At 47.2% G+C, this 20,278-nt stretch overlaps 1 long non-coding RNA gene across 1 annotated transcript; it reads right to left on the minus strand.

Moving 5' to 3' along the window:
- Nucleotides 1–3,594: 3,594 nt before the first annotated feature.
- Nucleotides 3,595–13,270, minus strand: LOC122422066. The gene is made up of 4 exons (XR_006263725.1): nt 13,204–13,270; nt 10,121–10,235; nt 7,075–7,255; nt 3,595–3,893 (listed from the first exon to the last, which is right to left on the minus strand). It is a non-coding gene; the product is annotated as an uncharacterized LOC122422066 (long non-coding RNA).
- Nucleotides 13,271–20,278: the final 7,008 nt, after the last annotated feature.

Here is a 20,278-nt window from a genome sequence, read left to right on the forward strand (position 1 = left end):
CCAATTTATCCCTCCTCCCCCGCCCACCCCCTGGCAACTACACGTTTGTTTTTTTACATCTGTAACTCTATTTCTGTTTTGTAGATAAGTTCATTGGCGCCCTTTTTTTAGATTCCCCATATAAGTGATATCACATGATATGTCTTTCTCTGTCTGACTTACTATGCAGGCCGTTTTTAACCAGGCCTTCACAGATCAGGGCACCCACTAGCAGCCACGGCTTTGACTATCGTCATCCCCTGGGGTCTCCTACTGCCGGGCACATGACTGACTGATTGACAGCCCCCTGCTGTGCTCTGAACCCACCCCGTGCTCCGAACATACCCTGTGCCCCATGGATGCGCCAGCCAATGACCCAGCATGGGAGGGAAATGAAGGTAAGATGTGGGAAATCCCGGCAAGATGTGGGATGCCCCCGATGGTGACCTTGGCTCCAGTGTTTCCCATCAGCCTGCACAAAAAACTCCCCCAGAACTGTGCTGAGGCCGGAGCCCACTCCTGCCTGACCCTCCTTGCTCGCCTCACTCCTACACAGAGGCCAGACCCACATCTCAGCCTGAAGCCTCCCCCACCTCCTCTTTTCCTCTTAGAGCTGTTTTTCCCAGTCACCGTCTTGCACATCTAATCTCACCCTTGACATCTTTTTTTTTTTTTTGCTTGTGGTGCCATGTGGCTGGCAGGATCTTAGTTCCCCAAGCAGGGATGGAACCCATGCCCACAGCTGAAATCCCGGGGTCCTAACCACTGGACTTTCAGGGAATTCTCTTGGCATCTTCTTAAAGGACCCAAACTGACCCAGCACTGTGAGCATTAGAAAGAGAGCCCCAGGTAGATGAATTACAAAAACCAGATGCTTCTTACAGGATAAGCAGCTGAGCAAGCAAGCCATACACAGACTGATAGCACCCAATGGGCACCTTTGTGCAGGGCACGACATATACACTGTGCATGGCAGGCTGCTGAGGACCGCTTGGCTGTAACGGGATTTTGGAGGGAACACCAACACAGGCAGTCCACGGAGCTCCCACCTCACTACTCGGTGGGGTGAGGGGGGACAGGAGAAGCCCAGGCACCCCCCTACACACACACAGGACCAAACACTTATCCCTACCCACCCCCTGGTAGCTGAGTGCAGACACTGTTCTCAGCAAGGACCACTTTGTGTGGCCTACACTGGGTTTTTGAGAACTTTGAATTGTTAGATGGCACCCTTTACAATGGAGAAGGGAATAGCAACCCACTCTAGTCTTTTCACCTGGAGAATCCCTGGTGGGCTACAGTCCACAGGGGCACAAAGAGTTGGACACAACTGAAATGACTTAGCACGCATGCATGCACGCACACACCTTTTACAAAGGAGAATTTTAGCTTTAGCTTCCCTTGAAAACTCAGCTGACCTGGTGCACAGAGTCCATGTCCCCTACATGGGCAGTGCCCCTTCACAGTGACTGAGTGTCCCAGCCGGCCACAGTCCTCCCCACACCCACCCACTCTAGTCCTGGGGGCCCTGGGGGTTTGCCAGTCTGGTGATCCCACTGACTTGCTGTGTGACCTTGGCCCAGCCGATGCCCCTTTCTGAGTCCTGCTAGCCTGTTCTTGCAACCAAGGGGGAAGGACAGGCTCTTCTCATCTTCCAGGGCCCTCCAGCTCCACACACTGACATTGCTGGGGAAGATGGAGAGGGAGATAAAGAGAGAATAGTTTTGTCTAATTGCCTCATTAAGCCCTCCTTGTTGGAAAGCCAGAAGTGGAGCAAGCTTCCTCTGTTTCATTGCTTGCCTGCATCCTCCCCAGCTGAATGATGCAGCTGAACACTGAGGGGCGGGGGAGAAGCCCGAACACAGAGGAGGGTTCCTTGGGAAGGGGCAGGACCTAGGCAAACTCAGGAACCATGAGATTCCCATCCCTGCCAGGGTTCTATTTGCCTGCACGGAACAGAACTCTCTCTCCAAAGACTGTTTTTTTTCGGTCGTGACTCAAAGCTTGATCTCCAGTCAAGGATTGAACCCGGGGCCCCGGCAGTGTAAGCACCAACTGGATCGCCAGGGAACTCCTGCCCCAACAGCCACTTAAGCAGCGTGGGATTTATATTTCTTTAGTGTACCAGTGATGGTAACAAATGCTACTATGGAACATGACCTACACAGGTGCCCAGGGCTGTTCTCAGCATGTTGTGAGATTAACTCACAGTAAAACATGTCCTGGGGTGAATAGCATCTCCTCTAAATTCACATCCACCTGGAACCTGTGAATGTGACCTCATTTGGAAAGAGGGAGTTTGCAGATGTCATCAAGTTCAGATGACATCATACCAACTGGGGTGGGCCCTTAGCCAATGACAAGTGTCCTCATAAGAAGAGAGAACATTGATGACAGAAACACAGAGGGAAGACAGTCATGTGTTGACAGAGGCAGAGACTCAAAAGATGCCTGAACAAGCCACAGAATGTCAAGGATGGCCGGCCACCACCAGAAGGTGGGAAGGGGCGTGGAACAGATTCTCCCCCGCTGATGCCAGAAGAAACCAACCTTGCCGACACCTTGATTTCAGATTTCTAGCCTCTACAACTGTAAGTGATTAGATTTCAGGTGTTTTAAGCCACTAAGTCTATGGCACTTTGATGTGGCACCCCAGAAATGACTACATTCCAAGCAGTGGGTTCTGTCATCATCCCTATTTACAGATGGGAAACTGAGGCACAGAGAAGGTAAGTAACCAGCGCAAAGTTGCACAGTCTGTAAGTAGTAGAGTCAGGGGGTTTTTGTGTGTGTTTTTTGGGGGGGCTGCATGGAATCTTAGTTGAAGCATGCAGGATCTTTGATCTTGGTTGCAGTATGCAGGATGTTTAGTTGCAGCATATGAACTCTTAGTTGCAGCATGTGGGATCTAGTTCCCTGACCAGGGGTTGAACCCAGGGCCACACTGGAAGTGCCGGAGTCTTAGCCACTGGGCCACCAGGGGAGCCCCTGAGTCAGGCTCCATCTTAAAGAATTTCTGCCAGAGAGGGAGGCGTGTGTGCAAGTAGACAGGCATCTGTGTGTACAGATGCGGTCAGGAACCTCTACAGGGTCACCTGTGTGTGCAACAGGGTGCACATGGTGCTAAGACACAGGATTTGACCCAAGTCCACAGAAAGTGTGTGTGAAGCGATGATGAATGAGCCAGGGGACCCGAGCCTCCACTGCATGATCACATGATCACATTACCAGCCCAGCTGGAAGAAGTATGGCCAGATTGATGGATGAGATGCTACTGACTGGGTCGGATGAGATTTAGCAAGTCAGAGCCTTTGCTGATGGGATAATCCCCAAGTGACTGTGCATGGAAGGAACTCTTGGGCTGGCCATCAGCATGGACCCTCAGGGACAGTGCTCACACAGAGAATGGGACCTCCTCAAAGACCAGGGTCTTCCCTCTGACCCCACCTCCCTTAGCCTATCCGAGCCTTTGTTTCTTCCTCTGTGAAATGGGGCCATGGATACACATAAGGTGGATGATCTCACAGACATTATGTTGAGTGGAAGAGGCTAAACACAAAAAAGCATCTTCTGAATGAGGCCATTTTAAAACATTTTTATATATTTATGATTTATTTATATTTGACTGCACTGGGTCTTCATTGCTGCATGTAGGCTTTTTCTAGTTTCAGCAACTGGAGGCTATTTTCTAGTTGTGGTGCCTGGGCTTCTCACTGTGGCAGCTTCTCTTCTTAGGGAGCGTGGGCTCTGGGGCTCACAGGCTCAGTAACTGTGGCACTCGGGCTTAGTTGCTTCCGCGGCACGTGGGATCTTCCCAGTCCAGGGATCAAACCCCTGTCCTATGCATTGGCAGGTGGATTCTTAACCACTGGACCACCAGGGAAGTCCATGGATGATGCCTTTAGTATTAAATTCTGCAATGAAACTCATATATGGGGAGAAAGTCAGAATAATGTTTCACTCAGCAGGGTGGGTGCCACTGATACAGCAAGAACATGAAGGAGCCTTCTGGGGGCTGGAAATGGTCTCTATCTTGAGCTGGGTGGCGGTTATTTGGGTGTATAAGAAACACATAGGAAATTCATCAAGCTGCACGATCAGGTTAGTTCCTTTTACATACATGTAAATGCACAGGTATGTACATTTTGTTGGAAGGAAGGAAGGAAGGCTGTTAACTTTTGGTCACTAATGTTCTGTGTTAAATCCTATAAAACAGATTGACAACCTTCTGGGGCTGGTACAACTTTTATTCCCACTTTACAATGAGGCAATGCCTCCAAGGATGTGCAGTTGGAATCTGGCAGATGGGCTCCAAGCCTGTGACCTTTTGTCCCTACTCTAGGGTTTCCTCCAAGTACCACATACTTTTTATACTATTTTGTTATTGTTCAGTTGCTAAGTCATGTCTGACTTTTTGCAACCCCATGGTCTGTGGCAGTCCAGGCTCTCCTGTCCTCCATTACCACCTGGAATTTGCTCAAACTCGTGTCCATTGAGCCTGTGATGTCATCCAACCATCTCGTCCTTGGTCGCCCCCTTCCCCTCCTGCCCTCAATGTTTCCCAGCATCAGGGTCTTTTCCAGTGAGTCGGCTCTTCCCACCAGGTGGCCAAAGTATTGGAGCTTCAGTTTCAGTATCAGTCCTTCCAATGAATATTCAGGACTAATTTACTTTAGGATTGACTGGCTTGATCTCCTTGAGTCCAGGGGACTCTAAATCATCTTCTCCAGCACCACAATTGAAAAACATCAATTCTTTGGCTCTCAGCCTTCTTTATGGTCCAACCCTCACATCCGTACAGGACTACTGGAAAAACCATAGGGATTTCACACTATGAATCCTTCCAAATACTGCCCTAATCTTCGCCAAGAGCTGTGTGGAGTTGCTCTGATGAAGCTTCATAGCAATGGCCCCCAAATCCTCCCCTGAACTCCAGGAGAAAATGACGTCATTGGAGGGCAATGAGTCAGGACCCTTCCTTAAAGGAGGGCTCCCCACCCTGGCAGCACTGTAGCAGAAGAGTGTTCTAGTTGTCCTCCCAAATCCAGTGGCCCCTTCTTCCTTAGTAATAGAAACTCTGAATTTTAGCTGGGTGCACAGCTGGCAGGAATAAAGACAACATTCTCCAGACTCCCTTGCAGCTAGGTATGCTGGAACTCAGTCCTGAAACAGAGTCCTCTTAAAACTGAGTTCCCTTACTGAGTTTATGATTAATATCTCTATCCCAAACTTTATTCCCTTTCTTGTGCCCTCTGACCTCAGTCTTGTGCTCTAATTGAACACTAATCACCCAAAGTCAGATGCTAAAATTGCAGTTGTTAATACCAGTAATGTACTAAAAACTGCTCTTATCTTATAGATCTCATCATTAATGTACAAACTTGGGTTTTTTTCTCCAGGGCATGATGAGCTCACAAACCCCCAAGCCATGGATCACTTGGTCAGAAAATCATAAAGTAGAGACATTCTGACTCCTGAAACTGTGATTAAGAAATGTCACACGATGATGATTAATCTCAGCCTCTTTTGTTCTTCCCCTTAAAAAAAAAAAAAAAAACACCTAATTCAAAGACCAAGGTGGAGTTGATCTAAGGCTTGTCTCCCACTCCCTTGCTTGGTGCTCTTTGATAATCTTTACATTGCTGCAAACTGCCACTGTCAGAGTCTGGCTTCCTACACTGCAGGTACACAAGCCCTTTGTTCCATTTCAGTACTGGCTACCAAGATGTAACTGGAAGTGATATCTTTGATGGCTGGGGAGGATCCTTAAAGGATAAATGGTTATCTTCTGGATTTTTCCTTTCTTCTGTCTGGAATTCAGATGTGATGACTGGAGCTGCAGCAGCCCTTGTAGTCCATGAGATGTAAGCCACAACTCCCTCCCAGTTTTGTTTTCTTCTGAGAAGTAAACTTCTATTTTGTCTAGGAGTTCTCTGTCAAATGTTTTTCTAACTCATAATGACAATAAAGTGTCCAAGCAGTCACTGGGTTCCAAGGTTTTGGAGATAGCCTCCAAGTAGCCTTGTTTTGGTTGAAAGGAAATGATTTTTTCTTGAGGGTATTCCTGAGGCCTTTAGCACTGATCGCAGAGGTGGCACTTGGAATGACAGAAGGACCCCACCATGTTTATATATGAACTCATATGTACAGGCAATGTGATTTAAATTTTTCTAACACATCAAATGTTTCCCACCTTGGGGGAAAATAGCTCAAATAGCAAACTAGACTTCAGCAGCTATTACATCATCCCTATTCCAAATTCACTTTGTCAATATCTTGTAAATTGCAAATTATTTCCAACATAGGGTAATGTTATTAACAGTAACAGATTGTATATCCCCAACCACTCAAATTAAGCAGACATTAACATTTTGCCAAATTTGCATCAGATCTCTCTCTCTTTACAGAATTAAAAGGTTGCAGATCCAGCTAAAACCCTCCTCCTCCCACAAGTACACAGAGCATCCTCTCCTCCTACACTGCCCCCACCCTGCGACCGCCACTAGCCTCCAAACCCGGAGTTGGCAGATAACACTCCTATACTCTTAATACTTCTCCTACACATAACGTCTCCATAAACCACAGGCTGTGGTAAAAACCACTTTCTTACTCCAATTAGTTAAAGTCATTTGCTCGTACATAGTTGAAGCCATCATTTTATGACAATTTATGTAAGACTACTGGGCCCATTGGGAGGATATAGGTCTTTGGGGAAATTTTATTCCACAAATATTGCCCAAAGACATATGTGCTATTTTATTTTTCTCTAGTCCATGTTACAGTAATTGTGTAAGTTATTCAAATGAAAAGAAACAGCTGAACTGTATACCAGCTGAAAATATCCTGTGCACCACCAACAGTACGCTATCAATTGGGAACACAGTCTAACCAGTCCCAGAGACTAGTAACCAGAGAGCTAACTTCTGTGATCCCAGTCTCCTCTGAAGGTCAGCCAAACCAGAACATTCCAGACACTTCTGATCGTACCCTGTGACAATAAAAATAAAATTTGAGCACCAACCTCCGTGATAACAAATATTTCTTAACTTGTAATTTATGCATCTTGTGTTACCCGGCCGTTTTCTTACCACTTACCTGTGTTACTAGAATTATCCTCCATCTGCCGCTTCTCTGCAGGGAGATGTTTAAGCCACTTGTCCATTTCGTGAGGGTTACTTCAGTTAATCCCTGTTACCTTCATCTTAAAGTCGCTAGCCCAGGCTTATTCACGCTACAGTTGTGACCAGTGTGGAGGGCACCCCTCCAACCCCAGGTGCTTGAGGGAAAAAAATAAGCATTTATCGAATGTTTACTGTTCCAAGCCTGTTCTAAGCTGCTTTCCTCAGACTAATTTATTTAATCCTCACAACAGCCCAAGAGGTGGTATTATTATTATCCTCATTTACAATTGAAGCTCAGAGAGGTTGAGAAAAGATCAAGGTCACAGAGCTGTCCAAGGGGAGGCGGGAATTAAATCCAGGCGGACCAGTTTTCAGCCCACACACTTGCCAATGCTCTTTAGTCTTCCTACAGAAGAAATGGCCTGCCAATGCAGGAGATGCAAGAGAAGCTTGTTCGATCCCTGGATCAGGAAGTTCCCCTGGAGGAGGAAATGGCAACCCACTCCAGTATTCTTGCCTGGAGAATTCTGTGGACAGAGGAGCCTGGTGGGCTATAGTCCATAGGGTTGCAGAGAGTCAGACACGTCTGAGTGACTGAACATGCACTGTTTTCTAAGGCATCTTGGGAAGGGATATGACATGAGATCAGCCAACATTTGGTCTGAGAGAGGGGGCACCCATAACAAATCAAACTTAAATCTTATAAAGAATCTTTACCTGTAGATTACATTCTAAAGTGAATCAATAAGAGACTTCCCTGGTGGTCCATGGTTAAGAATCCACCTTCCAATGCATGGGACATGGGTTTGATCCTGAGTCCAGGAGGATCCCACGTGCTACAGGGCAACTAAGCCTGTGCACCACAATTACAGAAGTCTCTGCACCCTAGAGCTGGTGCTCCACAATGAGAAGCCACCGCAGTGAGAAGCCCACTCACCTCATCTGGAGAGTAACCCCTTGCTTGCAGGAACTAGAGAAAGCCTGAGTATAGCAACAAAGACCCAGTGCATCCAAAAAGAGTAAATAAATAAAGTTTTGAAAAATAAAGTGAACCACTGAATATTAATAAAAAATTAATATAATCAAAGTTATCCTTAAATCACCCATAAGATAAGTAGTAGACCATGTCATGGGAAGTATAGCACAGTAAGTGATTCCTCTATTGTGTGTGGGTCATTGCCTGCTTGCTCTACCCTAGACACCTAAAACCTTTATTTGCTGAGCTTTCAATCTGCTGGCTTCTTCCCAGGGTCAGCCAATGGGATGCATTGTTTGGAACTGGAGGACCGAAGGAAGGAAGCGTCCAGAATATTTCTACCCATCTTTCTTATTTGGTGTTTTTTAGCTTTGCAGCTTGTGGGATCTTAGTTCCCCAACCAGGGGTTGAATCCCTGCCCTTGCAATGGAAGCATGGTGTCCTAACCACTGGACTGCCAGGGAATTCCTTCCTTTGGTGGTTTTCTCCAGCAGCAGCTACATCTCTATTGTGTCTCTAGCTCTTGCCAGATGGCCCTGCCAAGACTCTAGTTCCACTGGATGACCCAAGCTCCTAATTCGGGTACCACCATCTCCTCCATCTCTCTAGTTTAGCAATGGCAGTGGCTTCCTATTGTTACTGACTGCTGGGCTTCTCAGCTTTTCCATCACCTGCGTGACCAAATCCTTGCATTTAAATCCTTTTGTTAAAACACCTAGAATGGTTTCTGCTTTCCTGATTGGACCCTGACAGATACACATCGAACAATGTCTGAGGGCCAATCATATCAAAAACATGTACCTTTGGATGGCATGCCAAGTACAGACAAGTGGAGTGACTGGAACTCCCAGATATGACAGATGGCAGTGAAAATTGGGACAGCTGCTTTGCCAAACTGTCAGTAGCTACTAGAGCAAGCCCACGCCCAGTATATGATTCAGCAATCCTCATTCCAGACATGCACCCAAGAAAAATGAGAACAAATGACCATTCAAAGACATAAACAAAAACATCCATAGAGGCCTTCTCTGAAATAGCCCCATGCTGAAAACAACTCAATGTCCATCAGCATTAAAATGAAAAATAAATTTTGATCTATTCACACAAGTGAAAACTGCACAGAAATTGTAAAAGATCAAAGAGTCAGTTTACATGTCAACATGAGTGACTGTCATTGCCAATGGAAAGCAGAAGCAGGACATTGTGGCTTTAAGAGCTCATACATACTCTGTCATTTCACTTCAGTGACATTTGGGAACCGGTGCAAGTTACCTATGGTGATGCAGGTCCCAGTAAGGGCGACCTCTGGAGGGGAGGGGTGGCTCTGTTGAGCAAACTCTAGGTGATTGAAATCTTCCACATCTTGATGAGGATGCTAATGACATTGGTGTAAAGATGTAAAATCCATCCAACTACACACTTCAGATCTGTACACCTTCCTGTGTATTATTCTTCTAGTCAAAGCTGTGGTTTTTCTGGTAGTCATGTATGGATGTGAGAGTTGGACCATAAAGAAAGCTGAGTGCTGAAGAATTGATGCTTTTGTACTGTGGTGTTGGAGAAGATTTTTGAAAGTCCTTTGGATAGCAAGGAGATCCAACCAATCCATCCTAAAGGAAATCAGCCCTGAATATTCATTGGAAGGACTGATGCTGAAGCTGAAACTCCAATACTTTGGCCACCTGATGCGAAGAACTGACTCATTAGAAAAGACCCTAATTCTGGGAAAGATTGAAGGCAGGAGGAGAAGGAGATGACAGAGGATGAGATGGTTGGATGGCATCACTGACTCAATGGATATGAGTTTGAGTAAGTTCCAGGAGTTGGTGATGGACAGGGAAGCCTGGCGTGCAAAGAGTCAGACATGACTGAGCAACTGAACTGAACTGAAAGTGTTTAAAAATTCTTCACTTTGAACATGAATTTCTCTTTTAGCATAACAATATAGCCAATGAGTGACATAATCGGGGCCGGGGCGGGGTACAAAAGTTGGTCTCTCCCCCTCCATCTCCACAAGCAGAGATGTGAACAAATGCTTACATACCCACGTTCACAGCAGCAGTGGTCACAATAGCCAAAAGGTGAAAACAACCCAAGGGTCCTCCAGTGGATGAACAGAATATTGTTTGGCCATAAAAAGTAATGAAGCTGTTGTGAACCTAAAAAATAAAGTCTATTTAAAATATATATATATATACATAGAGAGAGAGAGAGCATGTGTATATGAGGTGGGGGGAAAGGAATAAAGTACAGATACATCCTATGGCATGGATGGACCTCAAAAATATGATACTGAGGCAAAAGGACAAATAGCCTATGATTCCAGCGTATGAATTTTGTGGGGGAAGCAAACATTCAGTTGATAGCATATAAGCTCTCAGTGCTCAGTGGTGTCTGAATCTTTGTGACCCCACGGACTATAGCCAGGCTCTTCTGCCTATGGGATTTCTCAGGCAAGAATACTGTAATGGGTTGCCATTTCCTTCTCCAGGGGATCTTCCTGACTTAGGGATTGAACCCACCTCACCTGGATCAAATCCAGGCAGATTCTTTATCACTGAGCCACCTGGGAATCTCATAGCATGGTATATTTTACTACAATGAAAAAATAAAGCCCAAAAAAAAAAAAAAAAACCCACACTGTACAATAAAACACACACATGCACAAACCCTGACCTGCCTGGCTGAAGACAGGAATGACCTTGGTGCAATTTACGCTCCAGAGCCCAGAGCCCTGCGTGGAAGCAGGCTGAGACCACATGCTTATTTTCCCTGTGTTTCTCATGTGCTCCATCCTGCCTCCCTTTGCCACCTTTTCCCTCTATAAATCACTCCTGTAAGAATCCCTCTCTTGGGTTGCAATTATAAGGTGATCCAGGAAGGCCTTGCATGAACCCATCGGCGTCGGAAACTTTGAGGAGGAGGAGTTGAAATCTCTTGTTTCAGAGAAAGGGAAACAGAGGAGCAGAGAAGAGCTTTGACTTGGCCAAGATTCTGCAGGAGCAGGAGACTACACAAGGCTCAGACCCACAGCCCTTGGCATCCTGCCTCTCCATGCCCTTCTTTACTTGTGACAGGTTCTGCGTGGCCATTTAGGTATAAAGCTGGTGCAACATCAGCCTGTCCCCAGAGGGCCAGAAGTCCTTCACAAGCCTGTGGAAAATCTGGTTTGAGAGCTAATGGCCAGAAACGGCCAGGAAGGACAGGCCCCTGCTCCCCGGGACCTGCCCTGGGGCCCCGCTTAACAGAAGCGAACCTTGTCTTATTAAATCCACAGTCGGCACATTTGCCCCAGACTCTGACCTCAGGAGCACGGCCCCTTGACCTCACCCAGGGGTTACCAGCTGAAGCTGGGGCCACAGAGCACAAGAAGTGGGGGAAGGCTGAGGGAAGCAAAAGACCCAGGACCTGCAGTGGGAAGTCTCATTTCTGGGTGGCAGAGAGAAAGAAGTTGTCCCTGTTGTTTAGTTGCTAAGTCGTGTCTGACTCATTGTGACCCCATGGACTGTAGCCCACCAGACTTTGTACATGGGATTTGTAGCTCAGATGGTAAAGAATCTGCCTGCATGGAGAAGGAAACGGCAACCCACTCCAGTATTCTTGCCTGGAAAAGTCCAGGGACAGAGGAGCCTGGCGGGCTGAAGTCCATGGGATTACATGACTGAGCATGTGTGCACAAGGGGGGAGGGAGATGGGTTGGTGGCAATAAAGTGGTAGAACTAAAACAAAACAAAAAAAGAATCTGCCTGCAATGCAGGAGTCCCGGGTTCGATCCCTGGGTCGGGAAGATCCCCTGGGGAAGGGAATGGCAATCCACTCCAGTATTCTTGCCTGGAGAATTCCATGCACAGAAGAGTCTGGCGACTTACAGTCCATAGGGTCACAAAGAGTCAGACACGACTGAGCGACTAACTACTTACTACTACTAGGCGAGAATACTGGAGTGGGTTGCCATTTCCTCCTCCATGGGATCTTCCCGACCCAGGGATTGAACCCACATCTCTTTCCTCTCACTGGCAGCTGGGTCCTTTACCACTGAGCCACCAGAGAGCAAGCAGGGGGCGGTTCTCAAAGACACACACAAGTCCAGGTTGAAATCTCCACTTTCTGTGCCAAAACAGTCACTGTGTACAAACACAAACTATTGTGTCCCCAGACAGCACTAACCGAGTGTCTTTTGCAAGGACTGGTGACAGGACAGTGCACTAAAATAATTAAGACTTTTGCATGTGAAAGGAGAGGGAGGGGAAGAAGGAAGCAGATCTTATTTAATTATTTATAGTAAATAGCACAGGGCTTCCCTGGTAGCTCAGATGGTAAAGAATCTACCTCCAATGTGGGAGACCAGGGTTCCATCCCTGGGTCAGGAAGATTCCCTGGAGAAGGGAATGGCCACCCACTCCAGTATTCTTGCCTGGAGAATTCCATGGACACAGGTGCCTGGCAGGCTACAGTCCATCGGGTCACAACAAGTCGGACACAACTGAGTGACTAACACACACACAGTAAACAGCAGGAGATAAGTTGGATAAAGAGAAAGCATGCCAGTTTTTGTTTGTTTTTTTTTAACAGAGAGGGGGCAGCCACTCCTGGTTAGAGCTGTGAAGTGATTTATGGCCAGACCCGAGCTTCTTAGCCATGGAGGAAACAGACCTTGCCGGACAAGAATTTGAGAAAGATCGGCAGGCTCTATTTGACCAAGGGCAGCCCTAAGGTGGCTGGTGGAATCTGGGTCTCCTTCCATCATAGTCAAGTGTGAACACTGTAAAGGTGGCAAAGATGTTCCAAATATAGTCCTCCATAACCTACTAGTATTGAGAGAAGGCGGCATAGGGAGAAGGGAAGACCACATGTTCAGTTCAGTTCAGTCGCTCAGTCGTGTCCGACTCTTTGCGACCCCATGAATCGCAGCACGCCAGGCCTCCTTGTCCATCACCAACTCCTGGAGTTTACTCAAACTCATGTCCACGTGTTAAGCACCTACTATGTTTGTATTGGGTGATTTATCAGGATGTGTTTTATTGCCTGTGGTTGAATGTTCAGTAAATCTTTAGTGAACACCTACTATAAGCTGCAGAACAAACAACCACAGAAGCTCAGTGCAGAACACAATAAACATCAACTTACCTGGGTACTAAAGCTAGGGCAGGCTTCAGCAGTACGTGAACCAAGAACTTCCAGATGTACAAGCTGGGTTTTGAAGAGGCAGAGGAAACAGAGATCAAATTGTCAACATTCACTGGATCATGGAGAAAGCAAGGCAGTTCCAGAAAAACATCTACTTCTGCTTCATTGACTATGCTAAACCCCTTGACTGTGTAGATCACAACAAACTATGGAAAATTCTTAAAGAGATGGGAATACCAGACCATCTTACCTGTCTCTTGAGAAACCTATGTGCAGGTCAAGAATCAAGTTAGAACTGGACATGGAACAACTGACTGGTTCAAAACTGGGAAAGGATTTCAAGTAGGCCTATGTGTCACCCTGCTTATTTAACGTGTATGCAGAGTACATCATGTGAAGTGCCAGGCTGGAATCACATGCTGGAATCAAGATTTTCAGGAGAAATATCAACAATCTCAGATATGCAGATGATGCCACTTCAATGGCAGAAAGTGAAAAGGAACTAAAGTGCCTCTTGATGAGGGTGAAAGAAGAGTGAAAATGCTGTTTTAGAACTCAACATTAAAAAAACTAAAATCACAGCATCCAATCCTATAATTTCATGGCAAACAGAAGGGGGGAAAATTGGAAGCAGTGACAGATTTTATTTTCTTGAACTCCAAAATCACCGTGGACAGTGACTGCAGCCATGAAATGAAAAGGCACTTGCTCCTTGGAAGGAGAGCTATGACAAAGTTAGACAGCATATTAAAAAGCAGAGACATTACTTTGCTGACAAAAGTCCATATAGTCAAAGCTATGATTTTTCCAGTAGTCATGTACAGATATGAGCATTAGATCATAAAGAACGCTGAGCGCCAAACAACTGATGCTTTCAAATTGTGCTGCAGAAGACTCCTGAGAGTCCCTTGGACTGCAAGGAGATCAAACCAGTCAATCCTATAGAAAATCAACCCTGAATATTCATTGGAAGGACTGCTGCTAAAGCTGAAGCTCCAATACTTGGGCCACTTGTTGCGAAGGGCCAACTCATTGGAAACTCATTGGAAATGACCCTGATGCTGGGAAAGACGGAAGGCAAAAGAAGAAGGGGGGTGATAGAGGAGGAGATAGATAGTATCACCCACTCAGTGGACATGAAATTGAGCAAACTCTGGGAGATACTGGAGGACAGAGGAGCCTGACATGCTGGAGTCCATGAGGTCACAAAGAGTCGGACACGACTTAGCGACTGAACAACAACCACAAGGGTGGCCAGGACCAGCTACTCTAGGCTAGCTCCCCTGGCAGGCTCTGGAGGTGTCACCGGGACAGGCTCTTGCCTCTGCAGTTCGCCTAATGGAGCGGCTCAGAGGCTCAGCTCTCTTCTCCTCCCTCTGGGACCAGCATCTTCTCCTCATGGGGATGAAAGAGAAGCAAAATCGCACGCAAAATCAAGCAAGGATAAACTAGGACCTGGCACTAGGTTAAAGCCAAAATCAAGCAGTAGAAAAGCAAAAATGGGCTTCTCTGATAGCTCAGTTGGTAAAGAATCCGCCTGCAATGCAGGAGACTGCGGTTTGATTCCTGGGTTGGGACAATCCCCTGGAGAAGGAATAGGCTACCGGCTCCAGTATTTTTGAGCTTTTCTTGCGGCACAGCAGGTAAAGAATCCGCTTGCAAGGCAGGAGACGTGAGTTCGATCCCTGGGTTGGGAAGATCCCCTGGAGGAAGGAAAGGCTACTCACTCCAGTATCCTGGCCTGGAGAATTCCATTGACTGTATAGTCTCCAAGAGTTGACACGATTGAGTGACTTTCGCTTTCACTCTCCGCCCCTATAGTGGGAGGGGCTGGGCAGTGGGCGGGGCCATGTGAGTGGAAGGGGCTGGGCAGTGGGAGGAGCTGGAAAGGCGCGACGACAAGGAGGGCAAGGAGTGGAGGCCCAAGTCAAAATAGGGCACTTGCACATCCTCTCTGCCAGACTCTGCCGTTTGCTTGAGGAGGCCATTGTTTATTAGACACTGAATGTGGGCCACTTATTCATACATTCCGCAAATATTTACTGAGTGCCTGCCAGCCAGCACTGTGGAACCAGCACGGTGGAGTGCTGAAGAAACACTTGTCAACAAAAGCTGATAAGTCACTGCCCTGGTGGACTTCACAGGGCGTGTAGGGGGAGGAGGTCAGGAAACAATGCACCCCGTGCATGACCGTTGGCTGTGATTAGCATTCTAAACAAGAGGCGCTTGTGCTAGGGGAGCCTCTATAATAAGGGACCTGACCCAGCCTTGGGGGCTAAGGGAAGACCCTCCCAAGAAAAAGATGATGGCGCTGAAACTTGAGAGATGTGTTGTAATGCCCTTGTGAAGAGGGAAGGGAAAACATCCTGGGCTGGGCTCTCAGCAGGTGCAGAGGTCTTGCAAGGAGAACTTTGCCTGCAGAGGCAAAGAAGGGTGGGGAGGCCAGTGGGGGACGCACAAGGGCAGATGACTTGCTATGAACACCAGTCCCCAGGGCATGGCGGCTGCTGGGCCTTTGGGCACAGCACTCTAAGCCCGACAGCTCTAAGGGCTGGTGACGATGTCCAAGGACGTTAAACAGAGCATGTGCTGCCTCTAAAATAGAAAAGACAATGGCAGAATCCAAGTTAATAACTGTCGACTTGGATCGTGACAGGACTTACCATTCTGTTAACAACAGCAACAAGTCAAATACAACTCCAAAGAGCTCTGAGGTTTCTGCTTTTAAAGCACAGTATTGGTAGGACTGGTGCTTCCGCATATACTTTTCGCCTCTTCCTCCTACCGTGTCTGTGTGTGTGTGTGTGTGTGTGTGTGTGTGTGTGTGACTCAGTCGTGTCTAACTCTTTGCAACTGCATGGACTATAGCCCGCCAGGCTCCTCTATCCATGAGATTCTCCAGGCAAGAATACTGGAGTGAGTGGCCCTTCCCTTCTCCAGGGGATCTTACCAACCCAGGGATCGAACCCAGGTTTCCTGCATTGCAGGCACACTCTTTACCATCTGAGCCACCAGGGAAGCCCCTTCTTCCTACTGCACATAACTAAAGAACATAGTGCTGGCTTATATTTATTTAGTCTTTACAGGTGCAGGTGCTGTTTCAAATGCTCTATGAAGACCCATCCTATTAATCTCATTAACCTCCCCCATGTACTAAGTCAGATGTTGGTAAGTGTTAAGGACAAAAATCAAAGCCGGGCAGGGAGCCTAGGAGGTGAATCTTTTTTTGTTTTGTTTTGACCACACCACATGTGAATCTTAGTTCCGCAACCAGGGATGGAACCACCTTCTGCACTGGCAGCTCACAGTCTTAGCCACTGGACCACCAGGGAAGTCCCTAAGAGGTACAATTTTAAGTAGAGCAGCAGGGGCCTTGCCACCCAGAAGGGGTCAGTTCACCTGAACGAGGAAGCCGGCACAGCCAGTGCAAAGGCCTGAGGCTGGCAAATTTCAGGAACTGGTAGGAAGCCAGTGTGGCTGATGCTGAATCAATGAAGGGGTCAGTATTGGGAAATGAGGGCAGAAATGGCATGGGAGGTGTGCTGAGAAGCCCAAGCTGGTGTACTGCATTCAGAATATGCAGACTAGGGAACTTCCCTAGTGGTCCAGTGGCTAAGACTCCACGCTCTCAATACAAGGGGGCCTGGGGTTTGATCCCTGGTCAGGGAACGCGATCCCACATGCCACAACTAAAGATCCCCTGAGCCACAATAAGGATCGAAGATCTCACATGGTGTAACTAAGACCCAGCATAGCCAAACAAATAAATATGGGGGGGGGGTGTGCGGTAATGAATGTGCGGGTTGGGAATACCCTGGCAGTCCAGTGGTTAAGACTCTGTGCTTTCACCGCATGGGTTTGCATTGAATCCCCAGTCAGCAAACTAAGATCCCAGGGTCACAGACAGATGGCCCTCTCAGCATCTAAGCTCCCATTTGGGTTAAGTGAAACCCACAGGGTTGTTCTGATGGAAGATTCAATTTCAATACACCCCCACAGAGGAAGCAGAATCACAAGATTTCTTGCACACATCCCATAAACAAGGGGGTGCAATGCATGGGGGACAGCAGGGTGGGCCTCTGTCCCAGATCACCAGGCAAAGAGACAGAGAACAGGGTAGCCAGCACCGATTACTTACACGATGGTTGGAAGATGCTCTGAGAAAAATCAAAATGGGAACTGGTGGTGGGCAGCCTAAATCCAAGCCCTTATCTAAGTGTCCAGGCTCTGGGTGTGAATAGGGTTGTGTGTATGCTACAGCACTTCAGTCGTGTCCAGTTCTTTGTGACCCTGTGGACCACTGCCCACCAGACTCTGTCCTTGAGATTCTCCAGGCAAGAGTGCCATAAGAAGGGTTGCCATGCCCCCCTCCAGGGGATCTTACCAACCCAGGAATGCAACCCACGTCCCTTATGTCTCCTGCATTGGCAGGCGGGTTCTTTACCACTAGCATCACCTGGGAAGCCCATGAGCAGGGTTATCATACCATAAATTTTCTGGGCAACAACTCAGAAAAAAAAAGGTTTTTTTTTCTCATCATAGGAGGTGAGAGCATGTGGAGCTTTGAGGCCACATTGAGAACTTTGATTTTTACTCTGAGGGAGGTGGGAGCCATGGAAGGCTTTAGAGCAGAGGAGTAGGGTTTGTTTGTTTGTTTTTACTTTATTTGTTTTTGGCCACACTGGGTCCTCATTGCTGCTCAAGGGCTTTCTCTAGTTGCACTGACTGGGGGCTATACTCTCTAGTTACGGTGCACAGGCTTCTCATTATGCAGCTTCTCTTATGCAGCATGGGCTCGAGGCATGCCGGCTTCGGCAGTTGCAGCTCATGAGCTCAGTAGCTGCGGCTCACGGGCTTAGTTGTCTTGTGGCATGCGGGATCTTCTCAGACCAGGGATAGAACCCATGTCACCTGCATTGGCAGGTGAATTCTTAACCACTGGACCACCAGGGAAGCCCAGGAGTAGGCTTTAAGAGGATCCCTCTGGCTGCCACGTGAGGAATAGGTTCAGGGGTGGGGCCAGGGTGGCAGCCAGGATTCCAGGAAAGTGGCCACGGCAAAAGCCCAGGTTGGGACCTGGGTAGGAGCAGTGGTGGCGAGGAAACGCAATCAAACTCTGGATCTACTGTGATCAGAGAAACAACAGGATTTTGTAATGAATTGGAGACCGAGAATGACAGCCTCAGGTTGGCACTCAGCAAAAAAGAGGTGTCGGAATGACTCCAAGGATGTCAGCCCAGCAACCGGAAGATGAAGTTAGCATCCAGGGAGATGAGGAGACAGCAGCAGGAGCCGGTCTGAGGTCGATTTTAAACACCATCAGCTTGAGCTGCCCGCGAGGCATCTGCAGCCAGCCAGGTTTTCCTCTAAGGACACAGCAGCAGAAAATGTAATGCACTGTCTGGTTGAAGCTTCTAAAAAATCTTTGCTCGTCAGATTTGTTCTCCTCTGGGGATAAAACAAACCGACCAGATCTTTCTCTGCCGTCTCTCCTGAGCGCGGCGAGCCTCCAACTGGGTCGGCCTGCATCGGCGGGGAAGCTGGTGCCATAAATCACCAAGTGATGATACCAGGGCCTTCACAGGACGCCTGCTGGTATGAAGCTCAGACAATAGAAGGGGATTCGCCTGAGCTCACGCAGCAGCAGGCACATTAGATTTACCACAAATTATTACAAAGTAACAGGAAATCACAGTGATCTCAGCTGAGCTGCAGAAGGAACAAGCAGAGGGTGGAGGCACCCTCTCAGTCCCCGCATCCTTCAACTCATCACCCTGCTGTGTGTGTGCACATGTTTGTATATGTGTGTGTGTGTACCCCAGAGTAGGCCATCAAAAGACTCGGCGTGAATGAGAAATGTGAAGGTTTTCTTGAGAACATCAGAGGATTTCTTTTTTTTTTTTTTTCATCAGAGGATTTCTTTGCTTAGCGACTTTAAAGCTGTGTGCCCTTGAGCAAGTTACCTGGCCTCTCTGAGCCTCGGTTTTCTCATTTGAAAAATGTAGATGATAACTGGACCTACTTCGAAACACAGCTGGGAAGGATGTGTGAGCCATTCATCCCTAAACCATTTGTTGTCTTTCTGGTTCTCCTCCCTAGCACACAGTAAGATTGCATTTCCCCGCCCCTTGAATTTAGGTGAAGTCATGCGACATGCTTCCACCTATGAAATATGAATAGATTGATAGTATCGCTTTATGAGCCCATGCACAATACACCATGATTCACTGCATTCATGTCCCTTCAAATACTCTTTTACCAAGAGACAGCTGCTCAAGAATATATATATATATATCCCTTTTCAGTCTTTTCCATTATAGGTTATTAGAATATATTGAGTATAGTTCCCTGTGCTATACAGTAGGTCCTTGCTGGTTATCTATTTTACATATAGTAGTATGTATCTGTTAATCCCAAACTCCTAATTTATTCCTTCCCCCTTCCCCTTCGGTAACCATAAACTTGTTTTCTATGCCTGTGAGTTTATTTCTGTTTTGTAAATAAGTTTATATGTATCATTTTTTTTTTAGTTTCCACATATGTGTGGGTGTGCTCAGTCCTTCAGTCATGTCTGACTCTTTGTGACCCTCTGGACTGTACCCTGCCAGGTTCCTCTGTCCACAGGATTCTCCAGGCAAGCATACTGGAGTGGGTTGCTGTGCCCTCCTCCAGGGGATCTTCCCGACTCAGGAATCGAACCTGCATCTCCTGCGTCTCCTGCATTGTAGGCAGATTCTTTACCCACTGAGCCACCTGGGAAGCCCTTTCCACAAGAAGGGATATCATATATTTGTCTTTCTCTGTCTGATTTATTTCACTCAGGGTAATCATTTCCTCTTCTTATAAGGACAGCAGTCCTGTGGGATTAGGGCCACACTAATGACCTCATTTTAACTTGATTACCTTTTCAAATACCTGCTTCCAAATACAGTCACATCCTGAGATATTGACAGGGTTTCAACATACGCATTTTGGAGGAGACACAATTCAACCCATGGTGGTTGGTTACCCTACCTAACAGCCCACAAGGAACTGAAACCCTACCAACAACTATGTGAGTATATAAGCCAATTGT

The sequence above is a fragment of the Cervus canadensis genome, chromosome 1, assembly GCF_019320065.1.
Source record: "Cervus canadensis isolate Bull #8, Minnesota chromosome 1, ASM1932006v1, whole genome shotgun sequence".
NCBI lineage: Eukaryota > Metazoa > Chordata > Mammalia > Artiodactyla > Cervidae > Cervus > Cervus canadensis.